Genomic DNA, 22,925 nt, shown 5'->3' on the forward strand with positions numbered 1-22,925 from the left:
CATTGGAAAGGGCACATAGGAGGTTTACCAGGATGTTGCCTCGTATGGTGGGAAGGTCTTACGAGGAAAGGCTGAGGGACTTGAGGTTATTTTCATTGGAGAGAAGAAGGTTACGAGGTGACCTGATTGAGGCATACAAGATGATCAAAGGATGGGATAGGGTGGACAGTGAGAGCGTTTTACCTCGGATGGTGATGCCAAACACAAGGGGACATAGCTTTAAATTAAGGGGTGGTAATTATAGGACGAAGGTCAGAGGTAGGTTCTTTACTCAGAGGACAGTAAGGTCGTGGAATGCCCTGCCTGCAGCAGTTGTGGACTCGCCAACTTTAAGGGCGTTCAAATGGTCTGTTAATAGGCATATGGATAGCATTGGAATAGTTTAGGTTAGAGGGTCATTAGATTGGTTCCACTGGTCGGCGCAACATCGAGGGCCGAAGGGCCTGTACTGCACTGTAAAGTTCTATGTTATATGTAGAGTATATTAACTTCCCTGCCCCCATCGACACACCTAGTCGCCACCTCGAAACATGCAATCATCTTGATAGACGTGATATACCGTTGACAAACAGTAAATCACCAAGGCCATTCTTCGCTTACGCTTGCCTCCCCAAATAGAGACTAATTATGTCCCTCATGTTTTTCTAAATAATTTCCTGCCACGATGTTAAATTCTCTGACATGTAATGACATGCGATTAGCAATTGAAAACCAGATACTCAGCACAACTAGTTACCTGTCTTATCGTGCAGGAAAGACACAGTCCTAGTATGCCGGTTGTCACTGGGCCCTGCTCTCATCTCCACCCCCTCTGCGCCCCCATGTTACCCCTATGCCCATCAGAATCAAGTTTCCAGCTAGCTGTTTGGTTGCTCACCCAAACCCTCCCGTAAATGTCATTTCTTCATTTTCTACTCAGTAACATTCTTCTTATCGTATTTGGCAGAGAAAAAAGAACATCGAAATCCAAAATGTCACCACAACCCTGATACAATTAACTATTGACTGTCACTAAGTAAGATTGCTAACGATTTTTATGGTCCTGGAGGTTCCCTGCACAGATTATTGCGAGCACAGATGTGTGTGTAACCTTACTCCAACACCGAAGAAAGGACATCGAAAAGAAAGTTGATACCAATATTTTGAAAGGAGCTTCAATAATCTTTCCCTCAGTCAGAGAATGGCCGTGTTTAGTAATTATTTATATTTAATATACGTCTTACGCAAATCACAGCATGAGTGACGAAGGAAAATGTGTCAACGTCATGCTGATTTTGGCCAGGTTACTGCAGTTTCCTACCTCCATGAGGTAAAAGTTACACCTGCTTTTACATGACGGTTCAGCGTACACACGTCTTATACAAACTGTGTGAAAACCATGGACAGTGAATTTTAGTTTACTTGTCCGTTCCTCCACAATTATCCAGGAAGTACCAGGTCGTCTCCCGTACCATGGCGGGGAATTTTGCGCCGCTCCGGCTACATTTCATTATGAGAGCTATAATAAGCAAGTCTGATGATAATTATGATAAACAAGTCTGATTTTCGCTTCATGTTATAAAATCCCCATTGGATATTTGCTGTATAATTGTGAAGTATTTCGTTATTGATGAATTAGGAGAACGGAAACAATTTGATATATGGAACGTTGTCTTCAACATTTTATTCAGTCTCAAAATCTATGATATAACGCATGCATCGTCAATAATAATTTAGCTGGATGTGTTTGCATGGGGGCACCGCGGAACACTAAATCAGTCTATTAAACGTTAGTAGGTTGATTTACGTTAATAGCTGCACAATCAAAGTAATTGAAACAGGACATTCGCAGTTGCTGAATTTTGGAGGTTGGCCATGATTGTAGGTGCTACGAACCACATTGCGAGGACATGTTTGATATTTTGAATCATTAGTTCTTCAATTTAGCTCACTATTTAATTATGTAACTAACATATTCTAAGAAAAGAGCCACATCAACTAACAAAATACCAATTTATGTTGACAATTATTCCAAGCAGCGATATTACATGTCACAAAGACGGTCACAAAATATTCATATTGCAGGCGACCCAAAAATAAGTGAATCAAAGTTGAACATGTACGAGACGGGAACACGATTTTCTTTTTTAAAAAAATCAGGAAGGAAAAAGGGTTATTAGAAGGGGCGGGAAAGTGAAGTTGGGTATTATTATGTCAGATCAGCTCTGATCTGATTGAATACCAGGGAAGGCTAGATGTGCCGAATGTAGTAGTTCTGCCCATGTGTCTTATAATCTAAAACTAAAATCAGGTAATCTTCAAGCTCAGGAATTAAATACTCATATCTAAAAAAAATGGCTGCAACGTTAAACTTGCCCCAGCAAGAGTTGCCAGGTTCATAATAGCCGTGCCCGTGATAAGTGCGACATAGGACTATCCCCACAGAAGAAATCAAATGGATCAATGGGCAAGACAGCAATATAGTGACTGTACACACTCCATCCAACGAGACAAACAACTTTCTGCTGCATGTAATCGGTTTTCAAGTTAGTTATATATTCCCTCGGTCGCAAGCCAGATGTTTCAGTCTTGACATTTGCTCCTTAGCAAGAAATTGTGCCTCCAGCGTCAAAAGCGAATGAAAGACCTGCACAATCTCGCCAATATCTGAATCAACGAAACGAGCGAAAAACAACCTTGGATGTGTTAAATCGTTTGAATAAGTTTTGACATTTTACCCACTGCTACGTCCCTTGTCTTGTTTTGTAACCAACAGCATTCCTGTGAATCACTTTCACATTACCAGTCACTAAATTGTCATCATTACGTCAGCATATGGCATCATATTCTAGCTTTTAATTAGTAAGACATGTTTCAGCAGTAGATGTTCTAATTTTGAATGAGCACAATATTAGCCTTTGTAAAAAAAAAACTGCGTCAAGTAATAAAATTAAATTAATATTTGTAGGTTTTGCAGCTTATACGAAATGAATAAACGTCAAATAACTCTAGGTCATATCTATAAATGAACGCAATACGGTGATGAATTTAAAATGTTAGAAGAGAAGCTGCTGCGAATAAGTAAATTGTTGTTCTCAGCTTTTTACTTTAATTGGTTAAAACAACACATTTACGATGTGTTTTTTTGGGAAACTTTGAACTTGATTAAAACATGCGTAAAGTTGGCGATTCTACCAAAAGTGTTTTCCAAAATAGTACAGCAATTTTCACTGCTCCTCATGTATTTCGACATTGTTCCCACAACTATTTATTTATATAAGTACCTCGCTGTCACGCCATGAGGAATAGTTCACAATTAGCATGAATTTCTCCTCTAAGATAACATGACACTCTTTGATAGCTCAGGTAAATTTAGAGTTGAAGCTTCCACTTTAATGACTAGCAATGAACAATGCACAAGGATGCTCGTATGCAATTTTTTTTAAAGAACGCATCTGTTTAATAACATTGTACAAAATTTTGGCAAAAAAGAGTTTTTCATTGTCAAACGGTACATATTACATAATACATGACGAGGGTGCCTCAAAATGAATGGCGCTGCGCTAAACGAAGGAAACAATCACTCAGGATTTATGTTAGTGAAAACGTTCAATATGGAATGTGTTCAGATTCACTAAAGTTCAACTTTATTCCTAGCTTTGCAAATAATTTTCGGCATTTACCATTAGCGCATCCCCTAATTAGCACTGCTGTCACACAATGCCATGGACCTGGGTTCAGTTCCGGCATCGGGTCACTATCATTGTGGAGTATGCACACTCAAACAAACAAAGAACAACCCAGCACGGGAAACAGGCCCTTCGACCCAACAAGCACGCGCCGCCGCTTCTTCTTACACCTACCCTGTTCTGTGCCTGTTTGCTTGGGTTTCCTCCAGGTGGAAGAAGAGGAGTAATGTTCCAAAGGCTCCCCCAGGGATAGTCTGTCAAGATAGCAGGGGTAGGGCACCAACTGAGGTGGAAAGGGCACGAGGGGAAGAGGAAAATGCCTCAGAGGGAAGAAAGGGGGCTGGATGTGAGATAGTGGTGGGGGATGGGAGGGTTAGAGGAATTAATAGGCGGTTCTGTGGGCAAAAGCGGGACTCCAGGATGGTGGTCTGCCTCCCTGGAGCTGGGGTACAGGATGTGTCGGAGAGGGTAGAGGGAATCTTGAAGGGCCAAGGGACTGAGGCGGATGTAATTATACATGTAGGAGAGAAGGACATAGGAAGGAAGAGTACGGGGGAAATACGTACGCAGTTCAGGGAGTTGGGAGCCAGGCTGAAGTGTAGGGCCTCCAGGGTGGCGATCTCTGGGCTGCTGCCAGTGCCCAGCAATAGCAGGGATAAAAATAATGAGATCCTGCAGCTGAATGCGTGGCTGAAGGATTGGTGCAGGACAGAGGGTTTTAGTTTTGTTGACCATTGGGAAGTCTTTGCAAAGGAAGGGCACTTCTATAAGAGGGATAGGGAACACTTAAATGGGAAGGGGACACATATTTTAGCTGGGAGGTTGGCTGGAGTGTTTAGGCAGGGTTTAAACTAGTATGGGGGGGGGGGGTGGGGAGGAGAGAGACAGCTCAGGCACTGGGAGTGAGTTGGAGGTCAGGGTAAGCCTAGTTGATAGGAAAATCCCCCAGAAGAAGAAGGATCCGAGAGGGCCTGAGGGTCTTAGGTGCATCTGTTTTAATGCATGGAGTGTGACGGGAAAGTCAGATGTACTTAGGGCCTTGATGTTCACGAGGAATTTAGATGTGGTGGCAGTGACAGAGACATGGTTAAAGGAGGGGCAGGACTGGCAGCTAAATGTTCCAGGATATAAGTGATTTAGGTATGATAGGGGAGGGTTGAAAAGTGGAGGGGGAGTGGCGCTCTTAGTTAGGGAGCAGATCACAGCGGTGCAGAGGGAGGATAACATGGAGGGGTTGGGAATTGAATCTCTGTGGGTGGACTTGAGGAATAGGAAGGGGGCCATTACTATGCTAGGAATGTACTATAGGCCGCCCGATAGCCCACGGGCAGTGGAAGATGGTATATGTAGGGACATTTTGGATAAGTGTAGGAAGAATAGGGTTTTTGTAGTGGGAGATTTTAATCTCCCTGGGGTGGATTGGAAGGTGCCTAGAGCTGGGGAGTCTGATGGGAAGGAATTCGTAAGATGTGTATTGGAAGGATCCTTGTAACAGTGTGTAGATAGACCAACTAGAGAGGGGGCGATACTGGATTTAGTTCTGGGAAATGAGCCAGGTCAGGTGGTTGAGGTTGCAGTAGGCGAACATGTGGCTAATAGCGACCACAACTCCGTCTACTTTAGGATACGAATGGAAAAAGATGAGAGCTGTCCTAAGGGGAGGGTGCTAAATTGGGGGAAGGCTAGATACAGCCAGATTAGGCAGGAGCTTAGGGATACAGACTGGGATAGGCTGTTGGAAGGCAAGACCACGTTAGGCATGTGGGAGTCTTTCAAGGGAAAACTGCAAAGGGTGCAGGAAAGGCATGTGCCGGTTCAGAGAAAGGATGGGAAAGGTAGGATTAGGGAACCGTGGATTACTAGAGATATAGAAGACCTGGTTAGGAAGAAACGAGAGGCGTATGTTAGGTCTAAGCAGCTGGGAACAGAGAGAGCGTTGGAGGAAAACAGAGAGAGTAGGAGGGATCTCAAACGGGGAGTTAGGAGAGCAAAGAGGGGGCATGAGATGGATTTGGCAGGTAGGGTCAAGGAGAATCCAAAGGCGTTTTACTCCTATCTTAAGAACAAAAGGGTGGCTAGGGGTAAAATCGGTCCTCTCAGGGACTGGCATGGGGAATTGTGCTTAGAGGCAGAGGGAATGGGGGAGATCCTGAATGAATACTTTGCGTCGGTATTCACGAAGGAGAGGGGCTTGATATCTAGTACGGTCATTGAGGGAGCGGTGGACCAATTGAAAGATCTATCGATTACGAGGGAAGAGGTGTTAGGGCTTTTAGAGGGCATTAAAACCGATAAAGCTCTGGGGCCTGATTGCATTTATCCTAGGCTGCTTAGAGAGGCAAGGGATGAGATTGCTGGGCCTCTGACGCAAATCTTTGTCTCTTCTTTGGACACAGGTGAGGTCCCAGAGGACTGGAGGATAGCAAACGTGGTACCGTTGTTTAAAAACGGTCGGAGGGGTAGCCCGGGTAACTATAGGCCAGTGAGCTTAACGTCAGTGGTGGGTAAGTTGATGGAAAGGATTCTTAGGGATAGGCTGTATGCGCACTTGGAGCGTTGCGATCTGATTAAGGATACGCAGCATGGCTTTGTCAAGGGGAAGTCTTGCCTTACGAATCTGGTAGAATTCTTTGAGGAGGGGACAAAAACGGTTGACGAAGGTCAAGCCGTTGATGTCGTCTATATGGATTTCAGGAAGGCGTTTGACAAAGTCCCTCATGGTAGGTTGGTACAGAAGATTAAAGCTCATGGGTTATGTGGTCAGGTATCTAGATGGGTAGAGAACTGGCTTGCAAAGAGGAGTCAGAGAATAGCAGTGGAGGGGACTTTTTCTAGCTGGAGGTCTGTCACTAGTGGTGTGCCGCAGGGCTCAGTACTGGGACCTCTTCTCTTTGTAGTCTATATGAATGATCTGCAAGAGGGAGTAGGTGGTGTGATCAGCAAATTTGCTGATGACACCAAGATGGTTGGATTGGCAGGCAGTGAGGAGCAGTGTCTGGCAATACAGCGGGATATTGATAGGCTGGTTGATTGGGCAGATACGTGGCAAATGGAGTTTAATCCGGATAAATGTGAGGTGATGCATTTCGGCCGGAATAATGTAGGGGGAAGTTATATGATAAAGGGTAAGCCCGTAAGGAGTATAGAATCGCAGCGAGGCCTGGGGGTGCAAGTGCACAAGTCTTTGAAGGTGGCAGTGCAAGTGGAGAGTGTGGTGAAGAAAGCCTATGGTATGTTAGCCTTTATAGGAAGGAGTATAGAATATAAGAGCTGGAGTCTAATGTTGCCGTTGTACAGAATGTTGGTTAGGCCGCATTTGGAGTACTGCGTCCAGTTCTGGTCGCCTTACTACCGGAAGGACGTGGGGACTCTAGAGAGAGTGCAGAGGAGGTTTACCAGGATGTTGCCTGGTATGGAAGGACTGGGGTATGAGGAAGATTGAAGAAATTGGGGCTTGTTTCCCTTGAAAGACGCTGACTGAGGGGGGATCTAATAGAGGTATATAAGATTATGAAGGGTATAGATAGAGTAAACAGACGTAAGCTATTTCCTATAATAGAGACACGTAGAACAAGGGGCCATGAACTTAAAGTGAAGGGGGGAGAGGTACAACACAGATATTAGAGGGAGGTTTTTCACACAAATGGTAGTGGGGGTATGGAATGCTCTGCCAAGTAAGGTGGTGGAGGCAAACACACTAGAGTCCTTTAAGAGTAACTTAGACAGGCACATGACTGAGTTGGAGATGGGTGGATATAGGAGGTCCTTTTAAATAAGGGTCATTAGCATTGGGGCGTCCCTGGTAATGTGAATGGGTATAGTATGATGATACTGTTTTTTCTCTTTTCATTCACAGGTTTTAAGTCGGTCCACCTCGTGTCCAACGAGGGGCATACACACGATGGGTCGTACTGGGACTACTCCTTTTTGTTCGAAATTGGCCTCGTGCTTCATGTCATTAGTGTGTGCCTAAACTGGACAAGATACTGGGCAAGACGACAGCTCAGAGACTATCGCTGATTGCTGTGCAAACACATGGATTTGGGCCGGTGTCTGTGGGAGTTTGCACATTCTCCCCGAGCTTGCGTGGGTTTTCTCCGGGTGCTCCGGTTTCCTCCCACACCCCAAAGATGTGCTGTTAGGCTGATTGGCAGGAATAAATTGTCCCTAAATCAGTTTCCCTCAATCTGGATGGCCATAAAACATTAGACAGGGGTCGTGGGTAGAGAGGTGGACTGGTAGTGTTGAGATGGCGGCGCGGGCTCGTTGGGCCGAAGGGCCTGTTTCCCGGGCAGATTTTGTTCTTTGTTCTTTGGTCCAGTTATCTCCCACTGTCCAAAGATGTGGGATTTCGGTTGATTAGCCAATGCTAAAATGCCCATTTTGTTAAAGACAGAGTAAATACGGGGGGTTAACGGGATAGGGGCTGGCTGGAATTGTTGTCAGTGCAGGCTCAATAAGCCGAATGGTCCCTTTCTGCACGGCGTGTACCCTATGACTATATGCGGTGTGCAAGCTGTTGTACAGTGAGGGTTTCTTTTAGTTAGTTTATTGATTTATGTCAAGAAGGCTCATATTAACCCTGCAATGAAGTTGCTGTGTAAATACCCTCGTCGCCACACCCTGGCACCTGTTTGGGCAGACAGAAGGAAAATTCAACTGGGCCAATTCACGTAATCAGCACGACTTTCAGACTGCGGGATGAAACCAGAGGACCCAAAGGAGACCTATGCATACATGAGGACAATGTGCAGACTCCACACAGATGGTGACCCAAGCCGGGAAACGAACCGGGGTCCCAGGCACTGTGACGAAGCACCATGGGCGAACGGCGCCAATGTTCTACCACATCCTCTGTAATAATGTTTTTCTTACCTTTAATATGGGCGCCTTTTGAAATGGACCACAATGACAATTGCCAGAATGAGAATCACGATGAATCCTAATACAAAACGAGGAATCGGAGCAACGTGGAGCCTATGAACTAACATAAAGGAATTATAGGAATCGTCAGTTCATTGTAAGTGGCACGTTTCGGCTACAATAAAATAAGACAGACAAATTTATAATTTCAGTGTCTCTAATTGCAATAGGATTGACATCCTGTATGTGAATTTTGAATCAGGAAGTGAATAAAATATTTATGTTCCGCCATTCGTTCCAACTGCATGAAAAGCGGGAGCGTTGAGTTAACATAGGTAAGTCGAAGGATGAAGAAATCAGTTGGCATGAAATCATCTCTGCTCCGTGATTTGCCAAGTTCAGCAAATCCAAACAAAATGCAATTATGCCTCAAAGATATGCCTTATTTGTATCCAACAGAGTAATCATTTGCCAGTCACCGAATTACAAGATCACTTTTCTGCACTTGAAATATTCGCCTGACTCCCACACAACACCGCACAACCTCATTCCTCACTTTACCTTGAGAAGTACAGCTGCACAATACTTTATTTTTGGTAAGTAGCATTCATGTTCGTGGAACTAATGTCTTAGTAGGCTTGGTGGAATTAGCTGTTTTTCTTTGCTATGCGCAATTTATGCGCATGTTTGAAAACAAAACGATTTGAATTGTTGTAAGTTTTATTTTCAGCATGTGGATCAAATTATAGGCTTCCAGAACTTTACTAAGAATGGTAAATTGTTTCCGCAAAATGACGCATGGTTAGTAAGTTTGCAGATGACACCAAGATTGGTGGCACCGTGGACAGTGAACGCAAACTAACTTCCCATCCGTTGACTCTGTCTACACTTCTCGCTGCCTGGGCAAAGCAGCCAGTATAATTAAGGACCCCACGTACTCCGGACATGTTTTCTTCCACTTTTCTCCATTGGGAAGAAGATGCATTGATTTCAGGTCACTTACCAACCGTCTCAAAAACAGCTTCCTCCCTGCTGCTGTCAGACTTTTGAATGGACTTACCTTGCACTAAGTTGATCTTTCTATACACCCTAGCTATGACTGTAACACTGCATCCTGCACTCTATTTTCCTTCTATATGAAGGGTATGCTTTGTCTGTATAGGGCGCAAAAAGTATGTTAATGCATGTAATAATAATAAATCAAATCAGATCAAATCAAAAAAGTTATATGGATTTGCAACGGAATGTTGATCAATTGGGCCAATCGGCTGATGAGTAGTGGATGGAGTTTAATTTAAACAAATGCGAAGTGATGCATTTTGGTAGATTTGCCGAGGGCAGGACCTACTCCGTTAATAGTAGGGCGTTGGGGAGAGGTATAGAACGAAGAGATCTAGGAGTACAGGTTCACAGTCCCTTCAAAATGGAGTCACAGGTGGACAGGGTTGTGAAGAAGACATTCGGCATTTTAGGCTTCATTGGTCAAAACATTGAATGCAAGAGTTGGACATCTTGTTGAAGTTGTACGTGACATTAGTAAGACCACATTGGGATACTGTGTACAGTTACGTACATACTGTCACAGAAATAATATTAATAAACTCGGAAGAGTGCATAAAAGATTTACGAGGATGTTATCAGGAGATGATGGATTTAGTTATAAGGAGAGGCTTGATAGAATGAGATTTATATATTTTTCCCCTGGAGGAAGGAGGCTTGAGGGTGATCTTACAGAGGTGCATAAGATGATGAGGGGCATAGATCAGCTGGATAGTCAACATATTTTCCCCAAAACAGTGGAGCCTAAAACTAATGGGCATCAGTTAATGCTGAGAGAGGAGAGACACAAAAGTGTCCAGAGGGTTGTGAATATCAAGCTGTCAGCTGTAGTAGTAGAGGCAAGTACAATTTTGTCTTTTGAAAAGCATTTAGAAAGTTACATCGGTAAGATATATATAGATGCATATGGTCCAGATACGGGCAACCGGTACGAGCTTGGTGGTTAGAAAACAGCGACATGGACAAGCTGTGCCGAAGTGTCCATTTCCATGCCGTAACCCTGTTACTTTATGACTCTACTGGGACTTGATGGTTTGAGTTATAAGGAGTGGTTGGATAGATTGGGACTCTTTTCCCTGGAGCACCTAAGGCATAGGGGTGATCTTATAGAGGCCTGTAAAATATTGAGCGTAATAGATAAGGCAGATAATCAACATCATTCCCCAGGTAGGGGAGTCTAAAACAGGAGGTCATAAGTTTAAGATGAGAGCGGAGAGATACAAAGGGATCTAGAAGTGCATTTCTTTCAGTCAGTGTCTGTCTGGAACGAGCTGTCAGATGCAATTGCCGTGGTGGTACAGTTTTGTCTTTTAAGGTGCAGTTAGACAGTCGACAGCTACATGTGTAAGATGGGTATAGAGGGATATGGAACAAACGCGGGAACTTGGGACGAGCTTAGGTGTGAAAGGCAAGGGCGGCACGGAAAATTTCCAGGAGAAGATCGTTGCCTTAACTCTTCACCTACAGTTCATGAAGTGCAAGATATTTGTACTACAGAGGTGATTACAGAGATGTGAATTGAGGCTTTAACTGAATTTACTTAACGTCCTAAACTGGCGATGTTGGAGCTTCGGGGCATAATAACAAACGTCCTGCTTTATCCGATGAACAGATTTAATAACTTTGCTTTGAGACGTCGTAACAGAAAAACATGACTTGCATTCTGGTGTTTGAGCATTTCAATGCGATAGGCAAGATTACCTTACATAAACATAGGCGTAGAAAACATAAATAAGAGGAATAGGAATGGGTCATACGGCATTTCAAGCCTCTATCTCCATTCATTCTGAGCATGGTAGATCGTCCAATTCAGTAACCTGATCCGAACTTCTCCCATATCCTTTGATCCCATTTGCCATAAAAGCTATTTAACTCCTCCCTCAAAACGTGCAATATTTTTCGCCTCAACTGCATTCTTTGGTAGTGAGTTGCAGAGGCTTACCGCTCTCGAGGTGAAGCAACGTCTCCTCATCTCAGTGTTAAAAAGGTTTACTCCGTATCTTTAGACGATGCGCATGTTTGTGGGCTCCCCAACATTGAACCACACTTTCTTTACCATATTATCTAGTCCTTTTAGAATTTTCAATGTTTCTATGAGATTCCTCCTGTTCATTATTTTGTACTCCAGCGAGCAAATCCTTTGCCGATTAAATCTCTCTTCACAACTGAATCCCTCCATCCCGGGAGTCTAGCAAACTCCCTCTGTAGCAAGAACTTCCCTCCTCAGATAAAGAGACAAATGCTGAATACAGTATTCCAGGCGTTATCTCTCCAAAGCACTGTATATTTACACTAAAACATGCTTGCTTCTGTAATCGCATCCTCTCCCTCTGTGGCCACAATGCAATTTGTGTCTGCTGCACATACATGCTTATCTTGAATGATTAATGTACTATTTCAGCCAGGTTTCGTTGTACATTCCCCTCTCAATCTAAAGTCTCTCAGATCATATTCTGTCTTCCAGCTTTTGCTACAACACCATCCTGAGCCGCTATGCATTTGCCCAATCATTTTCTTTTTTCTAAATCTTTGTATCCCCATCAAAACTCACCGTCCCACCCAGTTTTGTATCATTTACAAATTTCGAGATATTGCATTTAGATCCATCATTTAAATCGTCCATCTATGTTGTGAATATCTGAATTCCTAGCACCGATCCCTCCTGTACTCCACTAGTCAATGTCTGCCTTCCGGAAAAGGAAAAGACCTGTCTATTCTAATTCTTTGTTTCCTATGCGCCAGCCAGTTTTCTATTCATCTCAATATACAGTCCCCAATTCGAAACACTTTTATTTTGCACGAGGTAATAAGCATAAGGAAATAAATGTCAACATTGAATAGCTATGATCGATCTTTCTTGGACAGAAGGAAAAGTCGGCTAAGGAATCATGAACCATAGAATAGGCGGACATTTCTGAATTACAGCTACTGTTCACGGCATTCGAGAATATTTAAAAAGGAAGGATTGATTGAGGACTGCAGCTGTAGAGCAAACAGATGCAATTTCTACAAGCAAATGTTATTTTCAATGGACAAAGGAACAGGGCTATTTCCGGTGACAAGTAATTTGATGCAGGTAAAACATTGGGCACAAAGGACCAGTGTTTTCCAAAGTTATTCAGAGAAATGGAACGACAGAACTGGAAACAGAAAATTCTTGGTCTAGATGGGCTTCTGCCATTTGACGATGATTTTACTGCGTACTCCAACAACAACGTCCGTGTGCAGAGTTGAAATCTGTCAGTGTGAGGAGAATGATAGCTGAATTATAAAAAGTGGACGATACCCACGTGACGCCTTATATGTAAAGGCATTGCTTTCAGTATCGATGAATCGTAGTCTCTAGCCTCGTTAATAATCTGTAAATAAATATTCTTAATAAAACTGGTTTGCTCTACTATTTGTCTCACCTTTCCAACTTAGAACATTGAAGGTGGCATTAACCGGAACACTAAGCGTGCGATGCGTTACTTGGCACATTACGTTACGGACAGTTCGAGTGACAACCAGACAGCTGATAAGTTCATAAAGTCCTTCGGAATTTAAATATTTAAACGTATTTATCCCAGTTGCAATACGAAAGCCATCCTTGTACCAAGTTACATTGATATCATCCGGATAAAAAGCCGCCGTTTTACACGAAATATTTAGAAACTCGGCTGTATTATTTGCAAGTAACTCGGACTTAATGCTCAACGGATTTGGAGCAACTGCAAAATAAAACAGAAACAGGCGTATTACATCGACGGTGATCATCTTTGCTGTGTAACCAACATTTCGTCCAGTCATTAGATTTGCACTGACCTTAAATTGTCTGTGATACTTTACATTAACGTTCACGACGATTAGAGAGCAATTATTGCACCCTTCAAAGGGTATGGAGAAACAGTGTGAGGAATGCAAACAGCTGTGCATCTCTTTTATGCATTAAGTTCAATACAAAGAAAACGTATAATTTCTTTCTAAACCAAGGAATGTTCGCTACTATATCCAATCCAATGGAAACAGGCAGACAAAGTCAAATTGCGAACAAATAAATGTATTATTAAGGAAAAGTGACGAATGAGACAGAACAAAATCGAACATTTGCATTCCACTAATGTCTTCCTGAATTGCCAAAAATAATTAAAATCTGAACGAATGTACGATTGTTATATTAATCGTTGCAAGAGACACTGCAGATTGAAAACATTCTTTGCTTGAGTTCTGAATTGTTTGCAGGAATTTAGTAGTTACGATTGAATTAAGTGTAACACACTAATGCCTTTCCACTGCTGTCAATCTTGGAGAGCTACAGTTTAATCGCAACTGCTAAAGAAACCGCTCTCTGTGAGAAAAAAAAATCCCAATATCTTTGTTTGACTGCTCATAGCTGATGGATCAAATTTGCTCCCCCATTAATAAAGGGAAGTCATATTATGCACCGCCGTCAAATGTGAAACGAAGTAAACTCTTAAGTGATGAAGGTTCACAAAAGACTAATCGATAGAAGAGGGGACAACAATTAATATTTTAATCCAGGGCACCGAAAATACAATTATAACTAATTCTCGAAACTAATGTTTGAAATATTTATGTATAAAATATGTCGCAGTTGTCTGATTTTCGGTACACTGTTGGATTTTATTTTTCATTACTGAAAGCCCGGTGTGCAATGCAGTCTATAAAGAATCGAGGGGATATTTTCAAGAACAACAGTTCTCCTTCCGAATGGCTGGACTTTCATGTTGGCCGGTGCAGTGATGGAAGCCAAGTAGTAGTTCTATCACACAACACGTCCCAATGCATTTTATTAACGTCAATTGAAATATAAATCACAAGAGCGTAAAACGTGCTACCAATTCTTTACATTCCATTTTGGCGGAAAGTCAGCATTTACGGCAACTTCTTCATCAATCGAATAGCAATGGATTTGAATTTCAGTTCTCACACACAACCCTGAATGAACTGAATTGTTATCACAGCGGAAATCGCTTTATATCGGCTTAATATTTTGTTGTTTCTACTGCCCCGCCCCCCGACCCACTCTCCCCTCCACTCCCCGCGCCCCCCACCTCCTCCGCCCCCCCCCGCCCCCCCCCCCCCCCCCCCCCCCACACACACACACACACACACACACACCCTTGACTTTTCATGTAATTTTGCAGCACAACATTATGACTTGGGGTATAATTTTCAGTTGCAACGCAAAGAATGGATCGATTGCAAGTGTTTCTGATCAGAGCTATTGGAAAACAATAATCAATGAACATATTCATTTAATACATATTTGATTTCACCTTTTATGAATTATAAAATTAATGATTTGTGACCGATTTTCGCTTACCGTAGATAACAAGCTTTGACCCAGTTCCATTTGCAAAGAGGCCATCCCGATGCTTTACTCCGCAGTAATAGACCCCTGAGTCCGAGGCGTGGAGTGTCAGGAGCTGAAGAGAGGCTTCACCTTTCTTCAAAAGACGAGTTACTTTTCTGCTGTCCGATCGTGACTGTAGAAAGTCAGTATCACCCAGTTTCCACCAATATATATTCACATTCGAAATATCATTAAAAAGAGGATACGCGCAATAAAAGGTAACGTTATCACCTGCTAGCCGGTGAGCACTTTCGGGCGCTTGGGACACTTTCATCTGACCATCAGCAACATCTGTGAGGAAGAAATGTAAACAATAAAAATCATCTATATCACCAACACAAAGGAGAAAGAAAGGAAAGATTTTGCGCCGTTCGGAGAGATGAGGCTTGGCTAGGGTTTGCGGTTTGGGGAGGGGGGAGGGTGTTCGGTTGGAAGGGAAGATGTGTTCGGAGGGGGAGTGGGATGGCAAGGCGTCAAATACATACCTGCGTGAATAATGACGAGAACATTTACACAAAAATGCAAAAAAGCGTCCAGAAGCATTTCCAACAATAGAAACTATCAGTTCGCCACTCGGTGAAACTTGAGCCTAGTTTGTTCCGAAATAGCATACAAAATTAACTCGCCAAGTTAGGTCCATGTGCTGTCCGTGTAGCGGACGAGGCTAGGCAACCGATGGGGGAACGGTTAGCCCTGAGCATAGTACGTCAGCACATTTGAATAATTATTCGTAAATCAACGTATTGGTCGACGTGGAAAACGTGACAGGAATGGATAATTAAACTGATATTCATAATTAAATATAAGTGGCTGATGAAATTGGAAATATTATTTCAGCACTGAATTATATTTTAAATTAGTTTAACCGGTTCAACATCATTGCTCAAGTGAAGAATGCGACAAATAAAAATTGACGTGCATTCATTTAACAAATCGCATCGGGAAGTATGAAGAACATATGAATTACGAGCGGGAGTAGACAATTCAGCTTATCGAGCCTGCTTCGCCATTTACCATGGCCTTGACTTGGTCTCAGTTCCAGCCTTCTGCCTGTTCCTTATACCGCTTTATCCTGCTTTTTCAGCAGAAATCAATCTATTTCTTTCCTGAAGCTGTTGACTGATTCTGCCTTCACTGCACTCTGAGGTAGTCAGTTCCACAAATTCACGATTCTCTGAAAGAAGTAGTTTCTCCTCCTCTCAAGTATGAATCTAACTGCTCTTACTCTATATCTGTGAAATCTTGTTCTGATTGTCCAACGAGGGGAATATCTGTTCAACATCAACCTGATCATTACCCTTTAGCATTCTGTATAGGTGAATCAGAACCACGCCGCCCCCCACCCTCCGGCCCCACTTCTGAACTCCAGCTCAACTGATAATAAACTAACTAAATAACTAAATAAACTGATAATAAACTAACTAAGCTCAGGCTAATGCACGCGAGTGCCTCTTCCTAATTTCTGCGAACCCTTCTCCATATAACAATAAAACTGTAGATATGAACATTCGGCCCGTCTTGTTCATGCTGACCCATAGAACCCTAGGTGTCCTTTCTAATCCCATCTTCCTGCAGAATACAGCATATACAAAGCAGAAAAACGTACTTTTTAAGAGTTAAGGGTTTTTGCTTCTACCACAAAACACATGCAGCTAGATCCAGACACTCACCATTTCCTGCATAAAAAGATCATTTGTTTACCTGCCTTCTAATCTTTTTGCCACTTAGCTTGAATATATGACCCTTCGTTACTGAACTCTCTAATAAGCGAAAGAGGTTCTTCCTATCTAGTCTCTTTCTGTATCCCCCATAAAACACTACAATCCTGCCACTAATCTCTCCTCGTAGCCCTGGCAGCATTCTAGCAAATCTTCTCTGCAGTCTTTCCGGAGCAATTCCGTCCTTCCTTGAAAGTAGTGACCAGAATTGCACACAATACTCCACTTGTGGTCTCACCAGTATTTTACACGATCCTATCATTATATCCCGAGTTTTGTTATCTTAACCTCTGTCAATGAAGGAGGGTATCATACATGCCTTCTTTTCAATCGTATTTATCTGTGCTGCAAATTCTAGTGACTCTGCATGTGCAAGCCAAGATTTCTCACTTCATCTACCCCTCTCAGTATTTTCCCGTGTATTGTGTATTTTCTTCAGCTGTTTGACGTCGTTAAATGCATCACCTCGCACTGATCAGAGTTGAACTCTATCTGCCATTTTCCTGTCCACTCCACCAACTCACCTGTAATTTTGGACAGCTATCCTCTATACGGCATTTTTTTTTTGTTTCACGGTATACATATATATGCTGGGGCTGCAAGGCCGAGCTCTGTGAAACACCACTTGAAAGAGCTTTCCATTTGGAAGTGCAGTCATTGGCTATTATCATTTGTTTCCTGTTGCTTAGACAATTTGCCTCATTATCCTGTTTCCTATATTTTTGTTTACTTTTTTGACCAGTCTACCGTTGAATCTGTGTCCATCCAACGTTATTTGTTGTAGCCAATATTTGCATCTTAAAGTTGCCTTACTGTCCCAGCCATGAAGTAACTCCATATGAAATGAAAGCTACCTGACAATTCTATCCTCTGATGTGTTGGACAGGGAGCGCAGGAATGCATATCACAAAGATTTGATCCTTCATATTTCCATTATTACCGCTTTCCAGCGCCATTACTTTGCAGAAGTTCACAATTCCTGTTTGCAACTGATGCATATCCAGAGTTAATCAGAGGACACATTCTGAACAGCACATACAATTTTAAACGTAGCCATACTGGCTATCGTCAGCACACATTGAAAGTAAAGCAGTTATGACATTATTTAGGTGCAGATGTTCAATATTTAAATATTTCCTTCAACTTCTAGCATCTTGTATCTTTTCAATTCAATCGCTTACCCATCCAAATGTCGCTATGTACAGACTGATCAGCTGAATATAATAAAAAACATGTCGCATTTAGAGAGGGTGGGTCCAGTTATTAACACAAGGTAGATTAACATACAATGTATGTCAGCTTTGTATAAATCATACATTTTCACTGAATTCTAATACACATTGATGCTCGAAAAATTGTCTAGCTATCTGGCGATATAATATGTAACTGATAGTTCAGGTAAGGGGAGCCAGTCAATGTGACATGTTTGACTCAGCAAAGCAATATATAAGATGCTAATCAAAAGCACAAGATGAGGCCTCATGGAGGTAACACAATGTATGAGTGTAAAGTAATGATAGGATGATAAAAGGAAACATAACATTTTTAATGTCTTTGATGAAGTAGGGCCAGGGTCAGTAAAGGGGATTTAGCTGTTTGCAATTATTTCAATCATTTGAACAAAAACACAGAGCAAAGTATACCAACCTGACTGATGTAAAAGTTAGTGGGCGATATAACTAACAAGAAATGAACAAAATTTGCATAGGTGGTTAAGTCAATGGCCAACAAGGTGGAGCATTATGTAAGGAATTATGTGGTTATCTTCTAATAGTGATAATATGAAAAGAGTTCTTTTTAGACGGAAAGCTTAAAGTTTCAAAGTTTCAATGTTCAGATAGAATTGGTGGTACTTGAGTAATGAGTGCAGAAAGTTAGCCTAGAGACCATTCACAACACTTGTGTTGTATGTGACACTGACGTGAGCTTTAGTCTTCATATCGCCATGCTTGTTAAGACCGCCCAATTCCTCCCGCACAATGTCACTGGGCTTCACATCGGTCCCCAGAGTACTGATTTTGATTCAGTCATTCCCACATTCACTACTTTTTGGATTGTCTATTCTGGAAGATTGCACTCAATCTTTTCCATTATACTTCGATAAACTTAAAGACACCCAAACCTGTTCCCATGGTGCTTCCATGCACCATTTTCTGTTCACATTTCACAACTGTGTTTACTGGTGTACAATAGCTGCACCACAAGCAATGCTTGTAGTTTGAAATTTTCAACCTTGTTTCCCAATCTCCTCATGGTTTAACGGTTCCACTATTTGTAATATTGTCCAGTATCACAAACTGTCAAAATAACTATGTTTATGCAACTAGAATACTTGAGGAAAAATAAACGTAAAATTAGACAGGAAGAATTTCTCCAAACGTAGACAAAAAAAGAACGTAGCTAAAGCAAATGTTGCTTTTGAGCTGTTACAAATTAATAATACGAAACAGGGGAATGGCAAAGACTTGTAACATGTGTTTGTAACTGTCTCTTAGGGGAGAAAGCAATTGTAGAACATTAAGAAAATAAAGAATGGAAAGTGCTTCAGAAAATTCATAACATTGATTGCAAAAAGTAAATGCTCAATATGTTAATAAACCCCGGGCCACAACCTGATGGGTTAAATCCTAATGCCTGGAGGAAAGGACTGCCGTAGATAGAGGAGGCATTGTTTTTAATTTTGTACAATTCAGAGTTTCTGAAAAAGACCCAAGTTATTGGCAAGCAAATTCATGTGAAGAAAGGATTAAATCAGAAACCAGGGAATTATATGGTCTGATGTCTAAGATCTGTCATTGAGGAAATGCTTGAATCCATTCTCAATGAAGTAGCAGGAGGGCATTTAGAAAATTAAAACAGTCGTGTAAAGTCAATATAGTTTTGTGGAAGAAAATTTGTTTTAGAAGACGTTATTACAATCCGTTGAAGATGTATCACATAGAGTGCATGAAGAAGGACAGATATGGTGTGCTTGGATTACCAAATGCCATTCAAAATAATGTGCGGAAAAAACGTTGCAAACTAGGGAGGACACTTTACTACTGAGGGTATTGTTTTAGCATGGTTGGACAATTAGCTAATAGACAGAAAACAGCACAAAGTTCATTAGGCCATTTGTAAATTGGTAACTAGTAACTATTACCATGGTGGCGGCATGATGGCATAGTGGTTCACACTGCTGCCTCACAGGCCAGGGGCCCAGTTTCAATTCCAGCTTTGGGTAACCGTCTGTGTGGAGTTTGCACTTTCTCCCCTTGTCTGTGTGGGTTTCCTCCGGGTGCTCCGTTTTCCTCCCACAGTCCAATGGTGAGTGGATTAGGTTGATTGGCCATGCTGAATTGCCCCCTAGTGTCACGAGGATTACGACTGTGAATATGTTAGGTTATGGGGATGGGTTCCAGGTAGGACTATTGCTGGTCCAGGCTTGATGGGCCAATTGACCTCTTTCTGTGCTGTAGATTATATGATTAAGTATTTCAAGGATCAGTGCCAGGGCCTCAACTAATTACAATCTATATGAATGTTTTGGATGAAAGATCCTAAAATATTGCACTCACATTTTTCGACAATGCAAAGTAAATATGAAAGTAATTGATGAGATTCTTCAAGTACATATAACCGCCATAACTGAGTGCTCAAAATTGGTACATGGGGTAAAAAGTGAGTATGGCCACCTGAATGGAAAATACACAAAAGAAGAAACAATTCAGAGTGTTGTGTCACAGAGCGATCAATCTTCCTGCATGTAGTCCAAACTGTAAGCATGCAGGGACAGCTAGTAATTATAAACGGAAATTCAATTTTGGTCTTTATTGCAAGGATGGAGCATAAAATTAGGGAAGTCTTGTTACAGGTGGGGAAGCATTGATCAAACTACACCTCTGTTAGTACGTAATCTTCTGTCTTCCTTATTTGAAAACGGATAATATTTGCTTTGGAGACAGTTCAGAGGAGCTCCCTTATTTTAGTTCATGAGTTGAACATTTGTTCATATGAGACACATTCGATTTGTTACTTCTATAGTTACTAGAACTTGAAAAACTGAAAGACGATCTTATGAAAATAAACAATGTTATTTGGGGTTCTGAAAAGAGGATGCCAACATGACGTTTTCCTTCTTAAGTAATCTAGGATTAGGGGCACAGTTTCCAAATAAAAAGCCATGCATTTGAGGTGGTAATGGGGAGCAATTTATTCTTTCAGACTATCATTTATCACGGGAATTCTCTGAAATGTAGCACACAGAAGATTGGATTATGATATGGATTCGATTCTTGAGTTAGAGGGATTTTCAATTAGAAGTTGTTTGTTCCAGAGAAAAGTCAGGAAAGTGGAAATAAGACCAGTCACTTTTGCAATGACCGTATTGAATGGTAATGCAGGCTGGAGGGCGAAATGGCCTGTACTTGCTCCTATTATCGTCTTATTCCCATGCTCCGTTGAGCATTCATGGTTAACCGTTCTCCAACAGTGATTGCCTTCCGTTCAGGTTCGTTCGCTCTCACTCTGCATTTACCACCCTAAATTCCTCCAACTCCTGAATGTTCTTAAATCTTGCAAGGGCGCTATGAACTTAATTGCGGAGGAAAGCATTTGATCATCTGCCCTAATTTTACCAACCATGCAACTCAACTGTGAGGCATCCTGAGGTATATCATTATGTTAACAGCATAGCATTGCTCGTGATATCTGAACTTTCAATGTTGTACATACCAAAATTAGTATTTCTTCCACAAACTATTGCATAGAAGACCAAACACTAACTTTGCGTGAGTAATTTATTACCAAATTGCTCTCAGATCCGAGAAACTGGCAAAGGTATCAGCAGTTTTCAAAGTTGTGCTGTTTATTGTTATAGCAATTGGGTAAACAAAGATTTTGCCGATGGCTGGGAAAGCATCTCTACAATTCTAAGTCTACTGCAAGCCTGCATTTGTCAACCCCTTCTGAAAAGCTGTGATCCTTTAATACATTCTTACAGTGTGACAGGAGGGCACAGACATGCACTAAACAGCAATTCCCATATCATCATTTGTGTTAATAGGTGAAAATTTCATTCGGCTCAGCTTAAAGAGATTACCATCTATTCAGAATTTGGCGTATATTTCATTTAAAAAATCACATTAGATGGCACAGAAAGCATGGCAAAAACGAATGTACTGAAGGAGACAGGGGCTATGCCAGGCCTTGCAACATGCTACTTGTTGCATAAAGGAGAAATACGGAAACATAGAATATTGGAATATAATTAGGGCATTCGGCTCTTCGAGCATGCTCCATTTTCAAATGACCATGGCAAATTAGCTAACTCAATAAAGAACAAAGAACAAAGAACAACACAGCACGGGAAACAGGCCCTTCGGCCCAACGAGCCCGCGCCGCCGTCCCACTGTCTCAGTGTCCTATTCATGATTTTAGCCTGATCTCACTTCCCATCAAACACCCGCCCGACCCACCCCACCTCCCAAACACATCTTTTGATTCCCGTCGCCCCAAGACTTGTACCTAACTCCTTCTTGATAACATGCAATGATTTGACTTTAACGGCTTCCTCAGATTTAGTACTCTTTTGCTGAATACATGTCCACTCAGCTCCGTCCTAAAAGGTTTACTTTGTATTCTTAGACTATGATCCTTCATTACGTATTCCTTCATCATCGTGAACATTCTTCCTGCATCTACCGTGTCTGTTTCTGCTAGAATTTTGTAGCGTTCTATGAGATTCCCATTCCTTCTTATGAACTCAAGCAGACGTAGTCCTTACCGACTTAATCTGTCCCCATTTTACAGTCCCGCTATCGAAGAACAAGTCTGATAAACCATCGCGGCACTCCCTCAGAAGCAATATCATTCTTTTTCAGATGAGCAGACCAGAACTGCGCACAATATTCAATGCGTGGCTTCACCAAGGCCCTGTGTAATGGGCGCAAGACATCTCTCTCCTGTACTCGAATCCTCTCTCTCTGAAGGCTAATACATCATTTACATTCTTTACAGTCTACTGTACCTACATCCTTACCTTCAGCCACTGGCGCGCGAGGTCGCTCTACGCGCATTCCTTGTCTCAAATGTAACTATTCATATAATAGTCTGCCTTGCTGATTGTGCTACCAAAGTGGATAGCCTCACATCATCCACATTATAACGCATCCGTCATGCATTTGCCTTCTCACTCAGCTTGTCCAAATCACTTAAGCGCAACTCTGCATTCTCTTGACAGCCCACCCTTCAATTCCGCTTCGTCTTCTGTGATAAATTGGA

At 42.0% G+C, this 22,925-nt stretch overlaps 1 long non-coding RNA gene across 1 annotated transcript; it reads right to left on the reverse strand.

Annotated features, from left to right (window-relative positions):
• Positions 1 to 2,573: 2,573 nt before the first annotated feature.
• Positions 2,574 to 13,090, reverse strand: LOC145342606 (uncharacterized). The gene is made up of 3 exons (XR_013886579.1): positions 13,001 to 13,090; positions 8,544 to 8,652; positions 2,574 to 2,646 (listed from the first exon to the last, which is right to left on the reverse strand). It is a non-coding gene; the product is annotated as an uncharacterized LOC145342606 (long non-coding RNA).
• Positions 13,091 to 22,925: the final 9,835 nt, after the last annotated feature.

This window comes from Carcharhinus amblyrhynchos, chromosome 4, assembly GCF_965287045.1.
Source record: "Carcharhinus amblyrhynchos chromosome 4, sCarAmb.v2.hapA, whole genome shotgun sequence".
Taxonomy (NCBI): Eukaryota; Metazoa; Chordata; class Chondrichthyes; order Carcharhiniformes; family Carcharhinidae; genus Carcharhinus; species Carcharhinus amblyrhynchos.